General features: G+C 37.5%; 1 protein-coding gene across 22 annotated transcripts in view; it reads right to left on the bottom strand.

Annotated features, from left to right (window-relative positions):
• DTNA (dystrobrevin alpha) overlaps positions 1–20,915 on the bottom strand; it is a 360,321-nt gene that overhangs the window by 162,980 nt on the left and 176,426 nt on the right. Inside the window, exon 1 of one of the 22 annotated variants that reach the window (XM_081078731.1) lies at positions 7,701–7,899. The exons of 19 other annotated variants lie outside the window; for them this stretch is intronic. The gene's annotated coding sequence lies outside the window, so the exon portion shown is untranslated. Of the gene's footprint in view, positions 1–7,700; positions 7,900–20,915 lie in introns of those variants that run through there. 2 more of the 22 variants (XM_081078735.1, XM_081078742.1) reach the window with 2 other exon arrangements.

The raw sequence follows: 20,915 nt of genomic DNA on the forward strand, positions 1-20,915 counted from the left end.
TCAATCTGGTATTTTCTTTTATGTGAGGGACAGGTAGAGGCAAGTGATTTTACTGAGTATAATTATTCCCCAAACCTAAATTAATAGGTGTCAGGCATAAAATATTATTGTTTATTTAAAACAAATAATTTAGGGTTCCGGTCCAGATGGCAAGGTAGGTAAACGCTGTGTTTGCATCCTTTCATGATCATATCTAAACAACAACTAAACTACAGAACAGCGATCATAGAGAACTGCCTGAAATCTAGCTGAACAGAAGTTCTATAACTAAGGACATACAGAAGAAGCCATGGTTGAGACCCAAAGGAGGGGCAAAGTCATAGAACAAACTGATCTCACATCCATGTGCAGCGGTTAAAAATCTGGAGGGGTATTTCAGCTGTGGAGGTCCCCCCTAAGGAGCGAAGGGTCCCAGCCTTGCACCAGGCTCACTAGCCCAGGGTTCCAGTGCTGTGAAGAGAAGTCCCCACTACTTCTGGCTGTGAAAACCAGCAGAGATTGTGCCTGATAGACAGGCTGGAGTCCCAGGTGTTTCTTTTAAAGGGCCCAAGTATGGACTTCCTCACTAATGGACTCACTTACTTTGGGCTCCAGCAGGGGCAAAGACACCAGGGACATATTAGAAGTAAGTGAATTGTCTAGCTTCAGGGCGAGGGCTGGAGGGGCAACTTCCTCCCAAATAGAAATGCTGGCAGAAGTCATTGTTCTTTTGTTGAGCCCTCCCCTGACCCAGTATACAGACACAGGTGGCTGCCATATCTGAATCTCCATCAACCTGTGTAACAAGGTTTGCCTTGACCTGATGATTGCCTGAGACCCTGCCCCACTCAACTTTCGGGCCCACCCAAACTGCCTCTTGTGGCTTTTCTATTAGGTTGGTGCAAAAGTAATTGTGGTTTAAAAGGTTAAAAATAATTGCAAAAACCACAATTACTTTTGCACCAACCTAATATATAGCTTGTCTTGGCTTAGACTGTGGAATTTCCTAAAATCTCTCAAAGGTACACAAACCCCAAATAAGCAGCATCTGGCTTCGGCATGCCCTGTTCCTCTTGCTAAGCAGTCCCAAGTCCGGCACTAGTGGCAACCAGCCTTGGTTCTCAGCTTAGCCTCTCCCAGGCACTTCCAAGCCTACCGTAAATGGCAACCATTTTCAGATACTTTGTAGCTTACGCCAAGTGACCCCAGGCAGGGCACAGGCAGCAGCTAACCATGGCCTGCAACAGAGCTCCTCCCAAGAAATCCCAGAACCTACATACCTATGGCCAGCTTCAGAACACTCCAGAGTACCACCACACTACATCCACAAATGACACACCCAAAGGGCAGACAGGTCAGGTACCAAAACCCTGCTAAAGTGAATCCTGCTCTGTAGGATCAGATCCTCCACTGTAGTCACAGCCAATCCTCACAACCAATCAACCCAAGGGTCAATACCTCCCATCGATGTGCAAACAGCGATGTGCAAACCAAGACTCAACTAAAACAGGAGGGCACACACAACTCACACAAGGGACACACCTGGACCACCCAGCTCAGGTGACTAGGGATACTGAGCTACTGGGCCTCACAGGACACCTACTACATAAATACACTCTACTAAGATGAGAAGACAGAGCAGATTTTACCAGAGCAGATCTTACACAGTAACAAACACAGGGAGGCAGCCAAAGTGCAGAAACAAAGAAACATGTCCCAAATGAAAGAATACAACAAAGCTCTAGGACTAAATAAAATAGAGACAAGCAATCTACCAAATGAAGAGTTCAAAACACTGGTTGTAAATATGCTCAATAATCTCGGGGGACTTCAACAAAGAGACAGGTAACATAAAAATGGGCACGGAAAAAATTTAAAAAGTCAGAAACAAAGAATATAATAGCTGAAATAAAGAATATATTAGAGGGAATCAACAGGAGATTAGATGAAGCAGACAGATCTGTGATTTTGAAGAGAAGATAGCAGAAAACACCCAATCAGCAAAAAGAAAAAGGAATCCCCCAAATTGAGAACAGTTTAAGGGGCCCATCTGAAACAACATCAAATGTACCAACATTTGCGTTATAGGGATATCAGAAGAAGAAGAGAGAGGACAAGGAATTGAAAACCTATTTGAAGAAAGAATGACCGAAAACTTCGCTAACCTAGCAAAGGAAATAGATATACAAGCCCAGGAAGCACAGAATCCCAAACAAGGTGAAACCAAAGAGGCCCACATCAAGACATATCATAATTACAGTGCCAAAGCTTAGACTTGGAGAGAATCTTAAAATCAGTAAGAGAAAAACAGCTACCCACAAGGGAGCTCCCATGAGACTGTAAGCTGATTTCTCAACAGACACTTTGCAGGTTAGAAGAAATTGGTAAAAATATTCAAAGTGATGAAAAGCAAGATCTACAACCCAGATTACACTACCCAGAAAAACTTTCATTTAGAATTGAAGGAGAGATAAAATGCTTCCCAGGAGTTAATCTCCACCAAAACAGTATTAAAGAAAATGTTAAAGGGCCTTCTTTAAGAAGGAGAAGAAATAAGAAAAAAAAAGAAAAAGAAAAAAAAAAAGACAAGATAAAACATATGAATAATAAAATGGCAAATATTTATCAACAATTACTTTAAATGTAAATGGATTAAATGCTCCAATCAAAAGATAGGGTGACTGAATGGGTAAGAAAACAAAACTTTTACATATACTGCCTACAAGAGACTCTCTTCAGATCAAAAGACACACATACACACACTAAAAGTAAAGGGGTGGAAAAAGACATTTCATGAAAATGGAAACAAATAAAAAAGCTCAGGTGACAATACTTACATCAGACAAAATAAACTTTAAAACAAAAGCTATAATAAGAGACAAAGAAGGAGTCAGTAATCCCACTTCTGAGTATTTATCTGAAGAAAAACAAAACACTACTTTGAAGGGACATGTGCATTCATATTTCAATGCAGCATTATTTACAATAGTCAAGATATGGAGACAACCTGGGTGTCCATCAGTGGATGAATGCATAAAGAAGATGTAGTAACATACAGAGGGTGCCAAAAAAAATGTATGCGCATTTTAAGAAAGAAAAAATAAACTGTATTAAAAGTTTAATACTCAGTATATACCGGTAACAAAAGATGAATACAAGTCATGTGCATATACTTTTTTTAGCACCCCTGGTATATATAATGGGATATTACTCAGCCATAAAAAAGAATGAAATCTTCATCTACAACAACGTGGATGGACCTAGAGAGTGCTTTGCTGAGTGGAGTAAGTCAGACAGAGAAAGACAAACGTCAAATGATTTCACTCATATGCAGAATCTAAAGAATAAAATAAATGAACAAATAAAACAGAAACAAATTCATAAATACAGAGACATTTTGATGGTTGCCAGATTGGATGGAGGGTGGAGGAGGATGGATGAAAAGAGGGAAGGTATAAAAAAGTACAAATTGGTAGTTACAAAATAATTATAGGGTTATCAACTACAGTATAAGGGATATAGTCAATAATATTATAATAACAATGTATGGTGTCAGGTAGATACTAAATTTATCATGGTGATCACTTCATAAATTACATGTCTAATCACTGCTGCACATCTGAAACTAACATAATATTGTTTGTCAACTGCAATTAAAAAAATACAAAAAACCAAATAATGTATAATTTAAAAAGATAATTAAAATATTGAAATGCTGTCAATAGTTGACATATAAAATATGCATGCGAGGTAATGGAAAATTTTTATAATAATATGGCTTTAAAATGTATCAAGCTATTATAATACCATGAAAGTGAAACCAATTGATTGTCCATTTTATTAGCAATGTAACAAATTGCTCATTCCCAGCAATAAGTTTATTTTTTTTCTAATAGATACTTCCCACATATTGTACAGTTCTTGATAACTTTAATCATTATTGATGAACACCTCTAATGCACATTGAGCAAAGGCAACATACTTTATAATGAGCTCTGATAAGAACATAACAAGCACATGTATTGTTAGTGGTTTGTAAACGCTATTAATGGAATTAATTAAAGTTGGGTGTAAATATCTGAAAATCATACAACCCATTAGATATTTACACTTTCTAAAAACATTGGCCTTTTTACTACATACAGGAGATAGAGATTTCTAATGAAGTCTTTCTTATTCTCTGAATTAATCATTACTGTCATCATCATCATCATTATCATGGCCATGATCATGGTACAAATGCATTTTATTTTTCATTTGAAACATTCAAGAATATTAAAAAAGAGAGTCCAATTCTTTTCATACAAAAAAAATTACATGGTTGTCAGTAATCAAATTCACATTAATGAAGTCATAAGTTAAAAAATAGTAGCTACTAGAAATGGAATATCTAGCTGATATTGAGTCATCATGCATTGGCTTGGTCTTCACCTATTTTAGACATATTGTCTCGGGGTTCAAAGATTATCATTAATTTTATAGAAGAGGCTATAGTAGTAATTATAATTCTTCTGTATCATGACTCTGTTGAACGTCAATCTCCTTGATAATGGTAAATATTTATGGATAATTAGCTATTTGAAAGGCTAGGGAGCTTTAGAAATTAAAGCTAAATGTTAAGAATCATTAACGCATTACCAATCATTCAAAATTAACAATAAAGCAGATTTAAACAAAATTGACAAAAATATGATTTAATTAAAAGTTTGGTAAAATGTCTAATTTACAGCAAGTACATGAAAAGTCATTTTGCTTCTTAAGAATGTAAGTATCAAAACAACTATAAGAGGATTTTCCATATAGCCTTTATGGAAAACAGTTTGAAGGTTTCTAAAAAAATAAAAATAGAACTACCATATGATTCAGCAATCCTTCTTCTGGGTACATACATAACGAAAGAAAACCAAATCAATATCTAGAAGAGATATCTGCACTCCCATGTTTATTGCAGTATAATTGCCAATAATCAAAATATGGAAACAACCTAAGTGTCTGTCAACACATGAATAGGTAAAGAAATTGTGGTATATACATACAACAAAATATTATTCAGTCTTAAAAAAAGGAGACCCTGCCATTTGCAACAAAATGAATGAACCCAGAGGACATTCCGCTAAGTGAAATAATCCAGAAAAAAGAAATACTGCATGATCGCACTTCATATGGAATCTGAAAAAGTCAAATACATAGAAACAGAGAATAGAATGGTGGTTACCAGGGGCTGAAGGGTGAGGGAAAAGGGATGTTTGTTACAGAGTACAAATTTACAGTAACGTAGGACGAACAAGTGTAAAGATTTACTGGACAGCCTTGTGACTATAGTTAATGATACTCTATATCATATACTGAAAATTTACTAAAATAGTAGATTTCAGGTGCTCTCATCACACACAAAAAAATGGTAACTATTTCAGAAGATATGCTAATTAGCTTAATTGTACTAAGCATTTCACTATGTATATGTATATCAAAATCATTACGTCGTACTCCTTAAAATATATAATTCTTTTAAAAATAAAATTTAAAGAATAAACATTTTAAAATAAAATTCCATCTTATGGACTTTTCAGTTATGGTGACCTCAGAAATGACAGGTACATATGGCCTAATGTCAGGTGAATAAAGACCACAGAAACTTGGAGATATATATATATGTATATATATATATATATATATATATATATATATATATATATATATTGATTTTTACACATTTCTAGCTCTAATGTCTAAACCGGCTCATATCATAGCCCACAATAGAAAGAACTGAAACAAATTAAACTATAGGAATTTGTTTTCATTTCAATTAATAGAAAGGAACTATCTATGCCTTATCAAGTATTTAAAACATGGAAAAGTAGAATAATAGTACTTTTTACTAATTTCATCTCATCCACACTACACTATTTCTCTTCCTTTATATACCCATTTTAGATTTAACTCATTCTAGTATTGGTGGGAAATAAGAGAGCTTGGTTAACAGATCATTTAAACTTTTATCTTTACCTTTCGTCTATCTTTCTTTCCTTGGGTCCTCTCTCTGTGTTGATCTGTCTCTCTCTTCCTCTTTCCCTCCCTCCCTCCCTCTTTTATTTTTTCTTTAATAAAAACTGACCAATTTCGACCTCAGTATTGAGAATTTCATCCTTTAAAATATTTTACCAGGTATCACCTTTCACCAATTCCTGGGAATTTCTTATTCTTAATAACAATTTACGATTGTGAAAATATTTTATGTTTTGGAATCCATGCTCATAGCTTGTTCTGTATTTAGAGCAACAAAGGGAAAAGGAAAGAACAAATTCAGATACAACCATGGGCATTTTACAAATGGTTGGTGTTATAATGCGTTTGATATTTTTATCACGGAAGTTCTTCCATTTATTTGCAATTATGGCAAAAAGTGTTTTGAATTATGATTATAATTCCTCGCTTGAATTTAGAAGATGGCCTGAATGTATAAAGACTAGAGACTAAGGAAATAGCAATAAAAATTACAGAGCATAAATGGATTTAACAAAAATCTAAGTTTTCCTTTTTGAGGAAAGAGTGGTATATGACCAAACTTGGGAGAATTTATTGGCTTTTATCCCAATCCGAGCCAATTAGTAGCAAATAATTGATTTAAGCGAAGAAAGTATTTTTCAAAGGCTTTCCTATATGAAACCACTCCAGGGAATACTGAACAGGGAATATACTTGAATTAACAGTGAAGCTCTGCTACTGTTTAGTTTTGTCTCTACAGCTGCCAAGTCAACTTTGTTCTAAGAGGAGAGAAGTTGCATAAGTTAGCCCGTAGCTAAAAAATTAAAGTCAATCGTCATGCCTTATGAGAAAGCCCAACATCAACCATCAGTAGACACTATGAGCAAGCAATCAAAATCAGTGATTAATAAAGAAATTTTCTTCTTTAACTTGCTCCGTGCCTATGAAAGCCTCCCCTCGGAAGCAAGCTGCTGGGGTGACCTGTAAACAAGGCAGGAGGAGGCTTCTGTGCTCTGGGAATTGATGTTTCACAAAGCCACACTGAATTGTTTACATTCAGCTCTTTACCAGCCTGAAGGCAAACGAGTTCATTTTATACTAACCCGTATTGCATGTACTTCTATTTTTAAACCCTCTAAGACACATAGGACCACAATGCCTGGAAGAATAGAATACTAAGGGAAATAAAATATGTTGTAAAAATTACGGATAAAACTCAACTATTCATACTGGATGAGGCTAGCCGTGACAAGATGAAAGAGGGGGGAAAAAGCCCAGATACAATAAATACACTAAATAACATGCAGGAGAACTTTGTTCTACTACTTAATTTAGTACAAGAGCCAAACAGCTTTGGACCAGTGCTGCTAATAAGGTATCCTCTAAGAAAAAATGGACCAGTTTCAAAGAACAAAACAAGGAAACGCTGCTCAGTTTTACATTGGTCTGACAACACTAATTATTACATTCTTATTATTTCCTTTCCGGTTTTCTTTCTTTTACTTACACACACACCCTCACACACATTACCCCAGGACTATAAAAATTCACACTGTTTTAGATTTTCAAATTAAAAACAGATGAAATTGAAGGTGGAGGAGTTGGGGGAAATGGGAGAAATTTGTCCTGTGCCCATGTGGGGGTGGGGGCGACAGTGAAATTCCACCCAGCAAGTTATGCCACTGCAACAGAAGAAGTAAGAGGAGTTCAGTTTCATAGATTCAATTGTACCTTACCTGATTTTGTAGTTAAATGCACCAACATGCCCCTAATTCTTCCTCTGAAGTACTACATATGCTGAAAGCTATAGTATTTGACCTTACACATTTCCACAGAAGAAACGCCAAAGTAACCTTTAACTTCAATAAAATGCTGTGTTCATTCTTCCCCTTGTACTCAACACACAGCAATCTAATACACCTCATCATGTGGTCCGTTACCATGGTAGCAATGAATCCAGCTGCTGAAATACAAAAGACTGACAAAAAGTTGCTTTTTTTCCCCTCCACCCACCCTGACAAAGTCAGATTTTTTTTCTGTATGACAAATCTAATTTGAATATATTTCTGTTGCTGAGTCAACTTCGTGAATAAGAGAACAAAAAAGAAAAATGAATAATAGAGGTATAAGACTAAAGATCTCTAAAACATTAAAACCAACTAATGAAATAACTTTATGCATTTTTCAGTTGACTTTAAAGCCTTGAAATAGTGATCATTATCTACTATTTCTGCCAAACAAATATTTTTAAATGTCAGTTACTAACTTAATAGGAAATGCAGCAATAATCTCACAGATCCTTTAAAATATTTAAATAATACATTAAATAATTCAATAAACATAGATGCTGAAAATACTCCATCAGTATATGAAGGGCTAGTCTCAAAGTGTTCTTCTAGAGCAAACTTCTAATCATAGGTCAGAGGTGGGAGGTAAAATTTTTCATTTTTTTTCCCCACGATCAAAATCCTGTGTTTAACCTTAAACAGATTAAGTCTCAGTTTTCTTTAAAATGATCACAGATTTGGATTTGTGTAGATACATCCTGCTAGAAGCAACCAACTATATTTAGGCTTCTACATTAAGAGCAGAGGTCTCAGAGTTGGGACAATACCAACTGTGAACAATGCCGGGACCCCCTCCTCCCAAAACCAATAGCTAGTACATAATTCAGATTTAAAGAATCACCTGTGGTTTATTCCCAGTGCTTTAAGGAAGACTGACGAGACTCCTGGGTGACTGGATCTTCCTCTCATCATGTCAGACCTGTCCTTCCCTCCTACCATGCACATCCTTCGCAACTGGTGCTCCCTGTCCTTCAGCCATAGACTTTGTCCCTCAGGCCTTGCATTGCCACCCTGCTGCTTCCACAGCCTTGCTTAAGCCCTAGATTTAGCTCATATTTCATAATAATTTGCTTATATATCTATCGTTTCTCTTTAGACATGAACTCTCCTAGGAAGGGGAACATTGTCTTGTCTTTCTATATACCACGTAACCAGCAAAGGATTTCGCGTAACGTAGGGCTCAATGGCTATTTCTTCAATGAATGGATAAAGCAGGGAAGGAATGTTTTACCTCAGTGCAGTGGAGGGAACCTCCACTGTATTCACAGTATTATGTGCTGTGGTTACACTCTTAAGGTATCTGTTTGCACAGGCTTTTCCTGAGTATTCTACACTGCGAAGGGAGACAGGTGAGAGGAGCAGTTCAGAGGAGCAACTGTGGAGTTACACAGATGTGGGTTTGAAACCTGACGCGTGCTCATACTACTTTTGTGATCTTGGATAGATTAAGCTCAGTTGCTTTTCTGTAAACTTCGTAAAGAATTATGAAAAAGGATTAAATGAGATAGTCCAAGGGACTGAGGATTAAATGAAACATACAAAATACTTAAGAAATTGTTGCTCATATTATACAGTAAAAATGTTTATGATTTTTGAACAAGAGGGACAATGAGAAAGCTCACTGACACTGATTTTCCCTTGCTGATAAACTGTCATTTTCAAACAGATACATATTATCAATCATATGCTTCATAACATGAGTTTGGATAATGACACAACATAAATACAATGAGCATTTCAGGTAAATAGCTAGGGTTGTTTGCTCCCACCTACAAACCATCTAGGGGGCACTTACGTGTCAAAAAGTTACACATATTCCCAGTGCAAGATGAACTGTGGAAAGAGTGTTAAACTTGGTAGTTGACTTAAAGAAATTTTTAAATATAAAAGAAAAATACATTAAGTAAAGCAGTTCATTTTGCTACTTATACTGGATTCTCAAGAAATGATCTATAGGTTATTTATTACTGATTTTGTTTCAAATTAAAATGAGGTATAAAGAAGTTTCATCATAAAGAGCTTTAGAATAAAACATTATATACCCAAATAACATTTTTAACAATATACTGATGTTGGATTAACAGTACCCTTTAAAAGGTCACCTTGATCTTACAAGTTACAAGAGCTGTAAACTGCTCACCAATACAGACTTTTAGTTGCTTTGCTCCACAGTCATCTAACTCAGGAAATTACTTGCCACTAAAGTCAATTGCATAGGAAAACTAGCATTACAATCCCTTTGAAGACTTACAGTACAAAGAAGCAGCCAGGGGAAAAACAAACAAACAAACCTGTGGCGGAGAAAAAATTTTCATTGTAGGAAATTGATAGAGTAAAATGAATGCTGTGCATTGCAAGATTTCTCTATCATTAAAAAATGAAAAAGTCCTACAACAAATCAGTAGAGATTATTAAAATAGTTTTGGTGCTACTATAACTGAAAAATCCTTAAGTGTTGTAACTCATTATGACACAGTCCTATAAAGGGTGTAAATAAGGCAGAACCGGTAAAAGGCAAGAAGCACATATACTGGAAAATCAGCACCCCTTAATCCTTCGTCAGGACAGTTGATGAAGGAAAGACTAACAGAACCACAATTTGAATAATTCATAACTATTCTCATGTGTGGTTGTCTGAATAGACTCTTTTACAGCGTGCATTCATTTCTTTAGGAGTCTTTACCTGTGCCTTTTTTTCTCCTACAGATTGGTTAGGTATCTAATTATTCTTCCTTTTGTAAATTTAAGAGCCTATCACTTACCTAGTTAACATAGACTGCTACTAGAGCGTTTAATATGGTTAGCAAACATCCTTGTCAGATGTTAAAGCAACTCGTTTGATTCTCTTAAGCATCAGGAAATATAATGCCAGTATATTTGGTTTCACAAAGTTTTAAATCCCCTTTTGTAAATATTAAGATTAATTTCTTGCTCAGTGTGAACAAAATTTGTAACATAATCTGTGCTGGTGCGACCCACTTAATTTCATATGAAGAATCTAATCACCTAGAGGAAAACAGTTTTTGAGACACAACGCTTCAAAGTGTACCCAGGAAGTTGACCTGCCCTTCCCCATAGAAAGGGGAGGGAGCTTACAAGGTTATTTGCTTCACAACTCTGTCTTCAGACTGGAGGGCACCTAATTTCCCACAAATTCTAGGTAACAACATGGGCTCAGCAGTCACCAGTTTGAATTAAGTAGCATGGCTACAATAACAACAACAAACCAAACCAAAAAAAGCCCCAAACAACAGCTAACGTTAAAATTAAAACAGGACAAATAATTGGAACCTCTGTAAATGTAATTTTTTGGGTCACTTTTAAAGATTATTCTTTCTTTTATCATACTACAAAGTGTTTTACTTTTAGGGCACTGGTTTAAATCAAATAAGAAAACTTGTTAACAGCAACCAAAAAAAACCCATTGTGATCTACTGAATAATTTTTGCAAGCACATAGTTTCTTGGGTTGCTTTTAGCAGCTGACCTAAAAAATATTAATCAGATTAGTATCTATTCTATTCATGAAAATTTCTTATAAAAGAACAAGGCTGTTGTAAGCTATCTCAATTTATATAATTAATATAAAGATGTTCTATTTTACCCTTAAGATGTTTTCAAAACACGCACTACTCTTTTGAACTGTATTAATGGTGCTGTAAATAATGGAGGTTTCTTTGTGTTTTTCTTCTGTTGACACATCATAGAAAATAGCTATTTTTAAATAGCACTGTGAAATAGATGACTACATACGTATCCTACAGATTACTCATTGTGAACCTGGAATCATTTTGCCCTATCATTTATGAAAAGTTATTTCCCAATTTTTGTTTTTGCATTTTTCATCTCTTTAAAATTCATAATTATATATTGATATTCTGGATTTTTCCTTAGTGAAAAATATACTTGGTTTTTAAACTTAATAATGAAAAGTTACACTTCTAGTCCCTTTTCTCACTAAAGGTTAATATCACATGTCCAGTGTGGAGAAGTTGAAAAATACAGAAGGATTTATGAAATAACATCAAAAGCACATGATTCAACTATCCAATTAGATAAAGATAACCAATATCTATTTTTGATGTATTATTAACATTTATATATTAAAACTCTTGCATAATTTTGAATATTGCTTTCTTTTGTTTAATGAAAGACGTAAAAATAAACACAGTATTATATATTCTTTGAAAATATTTTTTAGTGGTTGCATAAAATTCTACTATTTGAATATATAAGAATTTATTTAGTGCTCCCTTATTGTTAAATATGTATTTAGTCTTTTTCAAGTTTCTTTTTATAAGCAATATAATACCTTTGTATATAAAATTTTGGTTATATCTTGAGTTATTTCCTTTGAATAGATTTCTGTGAGGGCATGAGTAACTTTAAGTTAGAAAATTTAAGAATTAACAGGATCCACACCTATAATTTAGTATAATACTTCATTTTGTTGATAGGAAACTGAAGCTCAATGAGGTGAAATAACTGGCTCACAGTCCAGCCATGAATTTTTCAAGTTCTAGAACAGAAAGTGGGGTTTTGTGTGAGTTCTTTGATTTTTGTAATTTCACTATGCTGACTCTAAATGCAGTTCATCTCTGAGGTGTTCCTCCCATGATCCAGTTTGGTATCATCTGTGAAGCTCCGCGAATGTGCTCTAGAGTCCAAGGCAGAAATGGGAATTACTTGGAGATGGGTGACACTGGCTTTCCTGTCAGGGACAATCCACATGGCAGTATCTCCAAAGCCATTTTCACTGATAGTAAAACAGAGTGGATACTGAACAGAAGCAATATACTCTGAGGCCACAATCTGTCCTGAGAAGAAAAAGATTCCCAGAGAGTTGAGAGGTCGTCAGGATGATTATAAAGTTAGTGAGTTCAAATTGACATTAAATTAGGCAGAGCTTTGTGATGGGCCCTGAGTTCTTTTGTGGCCTTGTATTCTGTCAGGAGAGTGGGAGATTTGTGTGATTTGAGTGGCAGACTGCTGAGTAACCCACAGGGGAAGGGGAATAAGTACATGTCTAGTCTTCCCCTGTGACAATTCCATATCCTATACACCCAGGTGTGTTTGCACAGCTAAGATCACGTCTCCATGCGAAAGGACATATTCTTTCTCAGCTAGAGGGAAAAGGGAAGGACATGTCTGAAAATCAAGTCTGCCTGTGAAGTCAAGGAAACAAGCAGATTTCTGAGACCTCGCTCCTGAAAGAATTTTTCTTAGTCTGAATATATAGTACTTGGAGATTATTGTTTTTCGTCTCTTCCATGTGACTTATTCTAAAATGAGATGACTTATTCTAATACAGTAACTTTTAATTAAGTACCTTCTAAAAGCACATATTATACTAGATGTAGGCAAGAAATATTGATGACCTTTACCCTAGTTGGGGAGATAAGACTATGGATAAAGAAAACGTAGCTTTAGATTTAATATATGGGCAACAAATATAATTAACTGACTTGAGAGTACACAGAGAATTTAATTAGGTCACTTTAGGCAGAACAGTTAGGGGGGAAAAATCACCCATTCAGTGTGCCCTAAGCTTGAAAAGCATTTGCTGTTGGGATATTAGGTGTGTTTTCCCAGATTCTTTTACTTTGTGTTCAGGGACTCGGAATATATCATCAGTACAGCAAACATTCTAAAGGTCTATGCAGGGTGCTTATGTACCCTAAGAGCATATTCAGTGACTAAGATTAGATGTAGGAGTGATAGAAGCTACTGAGTTTCTCCCTTCCTTTGTAACATGCCTGTGGGAAAGGACAAGTAATTCAGTAGTCAGTGAGTGGGGGAGGGTGAACAGTAACTGTCAATCAAGCAATATGTGTATATATATCATAGGTAATGAGATGGAGAGACCAGGAAGGAAATGCAATGTCATGCACACTGTAGGCACCCGGTAAAAGTTAATTATTGATGACAATTATGATAAAAATAAAGGGTATTAGAAAACTTCAAAAAATTAAGGCAGCACTGTAGAAGAATCAATTATTGTGGGAAAACACAGATTAAGAAACAGAATAGGACATAAGGTGATTTAAAGGGAAAGATAAAAAGAGAAGCATATGTGGTTCAAGAGAACACATAGCAAAATTCCTCAGGAGGAACAAAAAAAGAATAGTAAAGAAATGCACACTATTGAGAAAATTGTCTGAATAAAATGAGAAAAATAACTAACATTTAAAATTTCATTCCATATGCTTAAATGAATTCCATTATTGGACTGAACGAAAAAGGTTCATGTGGTAAACACATTTTATATAAATTGAACCAAAAATTGACCAGTGATACCAGTAAAATATGAAAGAAAATCTGTCAGGAGGGAATGTAGTAGACTGAACAGTGTGAGGGTTAATTTTATGCGTCCACTTGACAGGGCCATGAAGTACCCAGATATTTCATTAAACATTATTCTGGGTGTACAGTGAGGGTGTTTTTGGGTGAGATTAACATTTTATTTTTTATTTTATTTTTTATTGCGGAATATTGGGGAACAGTGTGTTTCCCCAGTGCCCATCAGCTCCAAGTCAAGTTGTTGCCCTTCAATTTAGTTGCAGGGGGCGCAGCCCACCATCCCAGGCAGGAATTAAACCAGCAACCTTGTTGTTGAGAGCCTGGGCTCTAACCAACTGAGCCATCCGGCCGCCCCACCGGCAGCTCGTTGTCTTCAATCTACCTGTGGAGGGCGCACCTCACTGGCCCATGTGGGAATAGAACAGGCAACCTGTTGTTACGAATTCACGAGCCATCTGGCCACCCATGGGCGAGATTCACATTTGAATCAGTAGATTTAATAAAGCAGAATACTTGCCCCAATGTGGGTGAGTCTCATCCAATCTGTTGAATGCCCGAATAGAACAAAACACTGATTGAGAGATTTTTTGCTGGACAGTCGTTGAGCTAGGACATCGGTTTTCTCTTGCCTTCAGATTCAGACCGAAACTTACTTCATCGGCTTGCCTGGTTCTCAGGCCTCTGGACTACAGATCTAAGGACTTCTCAGCCTGCATAATTGTGTGAGCCAATTCCTCACAATAAATCTCTTTCCACACATATCCTATTAGTTCTGTTTCTCTGGAGAACTCTACTACAAGCAGTGCCCCTCAAAAGTCCATGTTCATCAAGAAACTCAGAATGTGACCTTATTTGGAAAAAGAGTCTTTGTAAATGTAATTAGTTAAGGACTAAGATCATACTGAGATAGAGTGGGTCCTAAATCCAAGGACTAATGTCCTTGTAAAAGGAAGAAAGGGAATAGAAGGAGGAGCACACATAGGCTAGGTGAAGATAGAGGCAAAGTTTGGAGTTGATACAGCTACAAGCCAAGAAAGCCAATGATGGCTGGAGCCACCAGAAGTTAGGAAGAGGTATGGAAGTATTCTTCTGTAGGGCCTTCCGAGGAAGGATGACCATGCCAACATGTTGATTTCAGATTTCTCTTTTCCAGAGCTATTACAGAATATGTTTCTGTTGTTTTAAGTCACCAAGTTTGTGGTAATTTGTTACAGCAGCCCTAGGAAACTATAACATGGAGTTTCTGGGAAAAGTCTCCTCACTCAAAAAAGAGACTCACAGAGAGAAACCAAAAAGTTGGTGGATAAAGAAATGGCAAATTGTTCTTTGTGGTTGGGGCACAGGCTGAGTGGTGAGTCGAGGCCCAAGAGGAGCCTGAATAGGTTATAGGGCTCAGCTGCTGTCATCGGAAGTGTTGAAAAGCAGCAGATACTGGACTGTGTGAAGGACTAGGTCAAGGGAATTATGAGTCAGGAAGCAAAACCACTCCCTGAAAATAAGGTTTTGTTTTCTTTCCACATTCTATAGATGATGGGGTCTTTTTTGTGTAAGTGTTGGCTAAAGTGAATTGCCTGCTTCCTGTTTTGTGATTATCAGCATTTCCTGGGGATGCTGCCCAGCTCACGTCTATCTTCTGTTCTTGTATTTCTGGTAGTTCAGGTTCACTGAGGGGCAGAGGACAAGCAGAGGAAAGCACTTCTGCAGTAGGAGAAATTAGCCTTTCATCCCCTTTAGACGAGGAGAGTGTTGTATCCTTCTGTGATACTTGCTACCTCATGCACTCTCTGTTTTATATAATTAAAACTTTGGTGCAAGATTTGGTCTTTTCTATACTCTAAGTCCTGTCCCAAAATCCCATCTTCCCCACCAAAAGTTATCTTCCAAGGAGAGACTTTTTAAAGTGAAATTTCCTTTTTCAGGAACCCTTTGTCTCCCCTTCTAACAATGCCACATCCACTCATCCAATCCATGTCCCCGGAACCCAGTTAGTTTACTCTAGACTTTGGAAGGGATGAATAGCCATGACTATCTATCTTGTTAGTATGCTCACGTGACACACCTGCATTTTAATAGGAATGCTTTGGAAATGCTGAGTTTCAGGGGGCATGGAAGGTGGCTGATGTAGGTATTTTTGAACAGAGGAGCATAGTGACCTGAGAGAAGCTGATCTTTGGAGTCTCATTGACTTTGAATTCGGGGTCCACTACTTGCAGACTGAATGGCCTTAAGCAAGTTACTTAACTATCTGAATCTCAATTTCATCACCTAAAATTCAGGATAATACTAGTACCTACTTAATGGAAAGATGGTGAGTATTAAATAGGTAACATGGAAGGTACCTCCATATGTGGAGCCTGCTACAGAGTAGCCTTTAATATTTCAGAGCAGGGTTTCTTAACCTTGGCGCTACTGACTCTTTGGGACAGATACATTCTTTCCTTTAGGTGACGATTCTGAGCATTGTAGGATGTTTAGCAGCATTGCAACCTCTACTCACTAGATGTTAATAGCATTCCATACCCCCTACCCTATGGCATGACAATAAAAAAATGTCTACAGATATTGTTAAATGTCTCGTGAGGGGCAAAGTTGCCCCCAGCTAAGAACCACTGCTTTAGAGTCAAGTGGGCAGGACTTTGTTCTCAAGAAGTGGTTGTAGATGATTTTCTCTCCCAAGTCAATGTAGAGCAGAATCCATACAAATGATTTTCTTATGAGTAGTATCATTTTTCTTACTTAAGTAAGAAACCGCCGTTTTTCTCCCAAGCACTGAAGTGTGCATCTTGTCTGGGGTACTTCTTCACATTTCCCTCTTGATGGGCATGGGAAGGTGAAGTAATGGCAGAACATGAGGATGTATCTGACCGAAGAATTATTTTCTAGTGCTGATATTTCACTGATGTCTTATTTCTCTCTGTAAAAATTCATGCTCATTTTGCTTTCAACTCAATAGTATATTCATTTTTGTTCTCATAAAAATGTAATGTCCCCCTACCCCTTTACTTGAGCAAAACATTTTAACAGGGGTGATATTTCTTTCTGGGACTTCAGAAGCCCAGGCATACACCCAAGTAGCCCAGTTAGAACAGAACAGTGCTATAAAAATGAACTTTGAGTTGTTGTTGGTGTTTTCTTCAGAAAGTGCCAGGTATTTTTTATTTTATGACTTAATTTCACCATCCAGCTAAAAGTCTTCTTCTTCTACCCATTTTTCCTATGCTTTTACATTGCTTTTTAAAACAAGTTAAAAGGGAGAGAAAGGTTTTAGAATCCTTAAAAACTCAACTTGAAAAAGATTATACTATGAAAAAATGAAGTAAACACTGAAATATTTTCCTAAAAACACTAAATAATCAGAATCATATATATCTGGAAAAAGTTATTTGGGAGCATGAGTTCTAGCAGACACTTTGTTCTATATTCTGTAAAATTATATCAAAGATGTTAGGATCCAGTCCCCTTGCTTCTCCGGTCACTCTTTGCACCACTATCAGACTAGAGGGAAGGACATTATGTTAAATGCTAATTCTCATTTTTATGATTTAATGAGCTATTTCTGAGAGCTACTGTTTCACCAGCCCATTAGAAACATATGGGGTGGCTAAGGAAGAATGAAGGCTTGGGTCATCCAGCTGAAACCAATGTCAATGTTTCAGTTACTCATTTATGTTCTTCAGATTGTCAGACACACCTCCATTTGCTTACTAGGCAGTCACAGTTTACTGCAGTTAGTATACATCAAGCAGGAATTCTATGTGTGAGTATGAAAGGGATCTGGATATTTTAATGAGAAGGCAATCATGAGCTGAACTAGTCTATTATCTTTGTTATTAGGTCAGACAACACATGAGGGCCGTAAGCATCTTTCTGAAAGTGGACTAATAATATTTTACTGAAAAGCCTTTGTGCTTACAGAGGACAGTCCTACACACAACAGCCTCAGAGTTGGATGATATGGAAACTCTCAGAGTCCTTTTTATCAGATAGAGGAACTCCTGTTAAGAACTGAGCTTAAGACAGAGACTGACAAGACCTGCTTCTTAGGTCTTTTCACTCCTTGTACTACAGGAAGGAAGAATTCAAGAGAGAATGGGAAGGTTTTTATATTAGGGTAATTTTAATTTTGCTTAATGCCTGCAAAAGTTTCTTCTCAAAGGCGAATTCAAGGTGCTGTGGGAATCTGCCAGGGATTCAGGTGGTGGCATGCTTTGTCTTACTCATGGTGGCACCCTTGGCCATAGAGGAGGTACATGGACTGAGGGTGGCTAAATCTGTGGTAGTATAAAATGGGGTTCTATTGTACTGAAGTCATGAGAAGCTCATTTCCTGTGGATGAATGGGAAGAATGTAGCCTTACCTGAAATGCAGTAAGGCTTTTTTCTCTCCAAATGTGACTTTTATAGATGCTACTACCCTGGGAAGAAATTCAACTTCAGAAGATAAACCATGTGATACTGGAGTTGTTCATATACAGCGGGTGCCAAAAATAATGTATACACATTTTAAGAAAGGAAAACTATATTAAAATTGTAATACTCAATATATACCAATAACATAAGATGAATATAAGTCACGTTTGACTTCTGCAATTACAAGAGGTGCTCAAAGTGGGTACCATCAGCATCTAGACACTTCTGATTACAGCAAACTACTGCCTGAGTAATGTTGACCAAAGTGTCCACTTGTATACATTTTTTTTGGCACCCCGTATATATAAGGAAGGAATAGTATAATAATAAAAACTTGTTCTTAGAAAAAGACAGCCACCTTACTCAAAAATGCAACTAGAACTGGAGGAATAAAATACATGTATTTGTCTGGGTCTAAAAGCATATCTGAACAAAATAATCACAGTAAAATTTATAGTCCAATGTTCCAGAATTGTTAGCAATTAAAAGAATAAAGCTACATTACTCATTTGCTTTGATGATTTGTAACTATCAAATTCAAAGTTTAAGGTTTTGCTAAAATTAACTATACATTTTAAAAAGTCAGGGTTTAAAAGTTACAAAAATCAATTGATAGCTAAAATACAAGGTAAAACAATAAACTCATATTTCATAATATGTCATAAACATAATATGAATGTACTAACATTAAAGCACATTACTATTTACTTTTGTAAACCCATCATAATCCTTAGTTTAGGATAGGAAAACATTGCTTCACCCATTCTTGTGGTGATCAGAGTTTTAAAAATCATAGTTATGTAGATTAGGAGATCAAAGATGACGGAGTAGATAAACACCGTACCTGCATCCTTCTGTGAACACATTAAAATTACAACTAAATTATAGAACAGTCAACTTGAGAACCATCTGAAGTCTAGTAGAACAGCAGTCCTATGACTGAAAATATAAAGAAGAAGCCACATCAAGACTGGTAGGAGGACAGAGACATAGAATAGCACTCAAACCTCTGTGTGGCAGTTGAAAACCAGGAGAGATACCTTGGCCATGGAGGTTAGCCCCGGAGGAGTGAAGGACCCCAGTCCTCCACAACAGGCTCCCCATCCCGGAGTAACGGTGCTGGGAAAAAGAGCCCCCATAACATCTGGCTGTGAAAAAACTGGCGATTCCAAACATCTGGGTAGGACAGAAGGCTGCAGGACACCCAGATGTCCCTTAAACAGCCAGCACACAGACTCATTCGCTTGCAGGCACTCATCTTGGGTTACAGTGGAGGAACAGTGACTTGGGAGCCATCGGAGACATTCGGGGTGGGGTGGGATGCAGACTGAGATAGGTGACTTTGGAGGGAGGATTAAAAGACAGTCAGCATTTTCCCTGTGTGATGTTCTTCTCCCTTGCATCTGACAGATAGGCGCCATCTTTCCAGTGTTGAGCCTGCATCACCATGGCCAAATCTGAATCTGATTGGCTTAGTGAGCTCTGCTGCTTCAACCTGCTGACTCACTAGGACACACCCCACCCAACTCATGCACCACTGACGACACTTTCTCTGGGAGCCAGTCCCACTTGCATTGCATACTTTCTTGGAAAACTATCGGAGTCTGGCAGGCCCCCGGCAAGTAGTGACTGGCTTCAGTGTGCTCTGAGATTTTCACTGAGTAGCTCCAGGCTCAGCATTGGCACCAAGTCAGAGTCTAACTAACCTGGTGACCACAGCTCTTCCCACCCTAGTGAATCCCTGAGACCCTGCCTCACCCAACTTGCATTCTGTATAAGGCTCTATCAGCGTCCGAGCCTTAAGGGAGCTGGCAGGTGGCAGGAAGCCTTGGGGTGTCCTGGATTTTTGCAGCGCTACCTCAGGCCTGGTACTAATGGCAGACATCCTCAGGTTTGTACAGTGGCCTCTCCATGCCCCTCCAGGTTCAGCACAGTCAGGGAACAACTGTGGATCCCTTTGTAGCTCCTACCAAGTAGTTCCCAAACAGTCACAGGCAGTGGGTGACCTGGGCCTCCACTGGAGCACTTCCCAAGAGGCCCCAGAACCAACATACTTGGAGGCTGGTTTCAGATCACAGGACAGCACCACCCAATTAGCCTCACAAATGGCACACGCAAAGTGTGGTCTCAACAGGCACCAGAGCCTGCTGGGACAAATCCCACTCAGTGAGGTAAGCCCCCTGCAAAGCAACCTGTAAGCTTTGGCCATGGCCAAACCCCATAGCCAGTCAGAATAAGGAACAATCTCACCCACTGACATGCCGATAGCAACCAGGCTCAACTATAACAGGAGGGTACACATAACTCACACAATGGACACTCTGGAGCACCTGGGGTAGGTGACCAGGAAGGCTGCCAGTGGGTCCAACAGGACACCTACTATGTAAGGCTACCTG

Source organism: Rhinolophus hipposideros (assembly GCF_964194185.1).
Source record: "Rhinolophus hipposideros genome assembly, chromosome: 17".
NCBI classification, from domain to species: Eukaryota; Metazoa; Chordata; class Mammalia; order Chiroptera; family Rhinolophidae; genus Rhinolophus; species Rhinolophus hipposideros.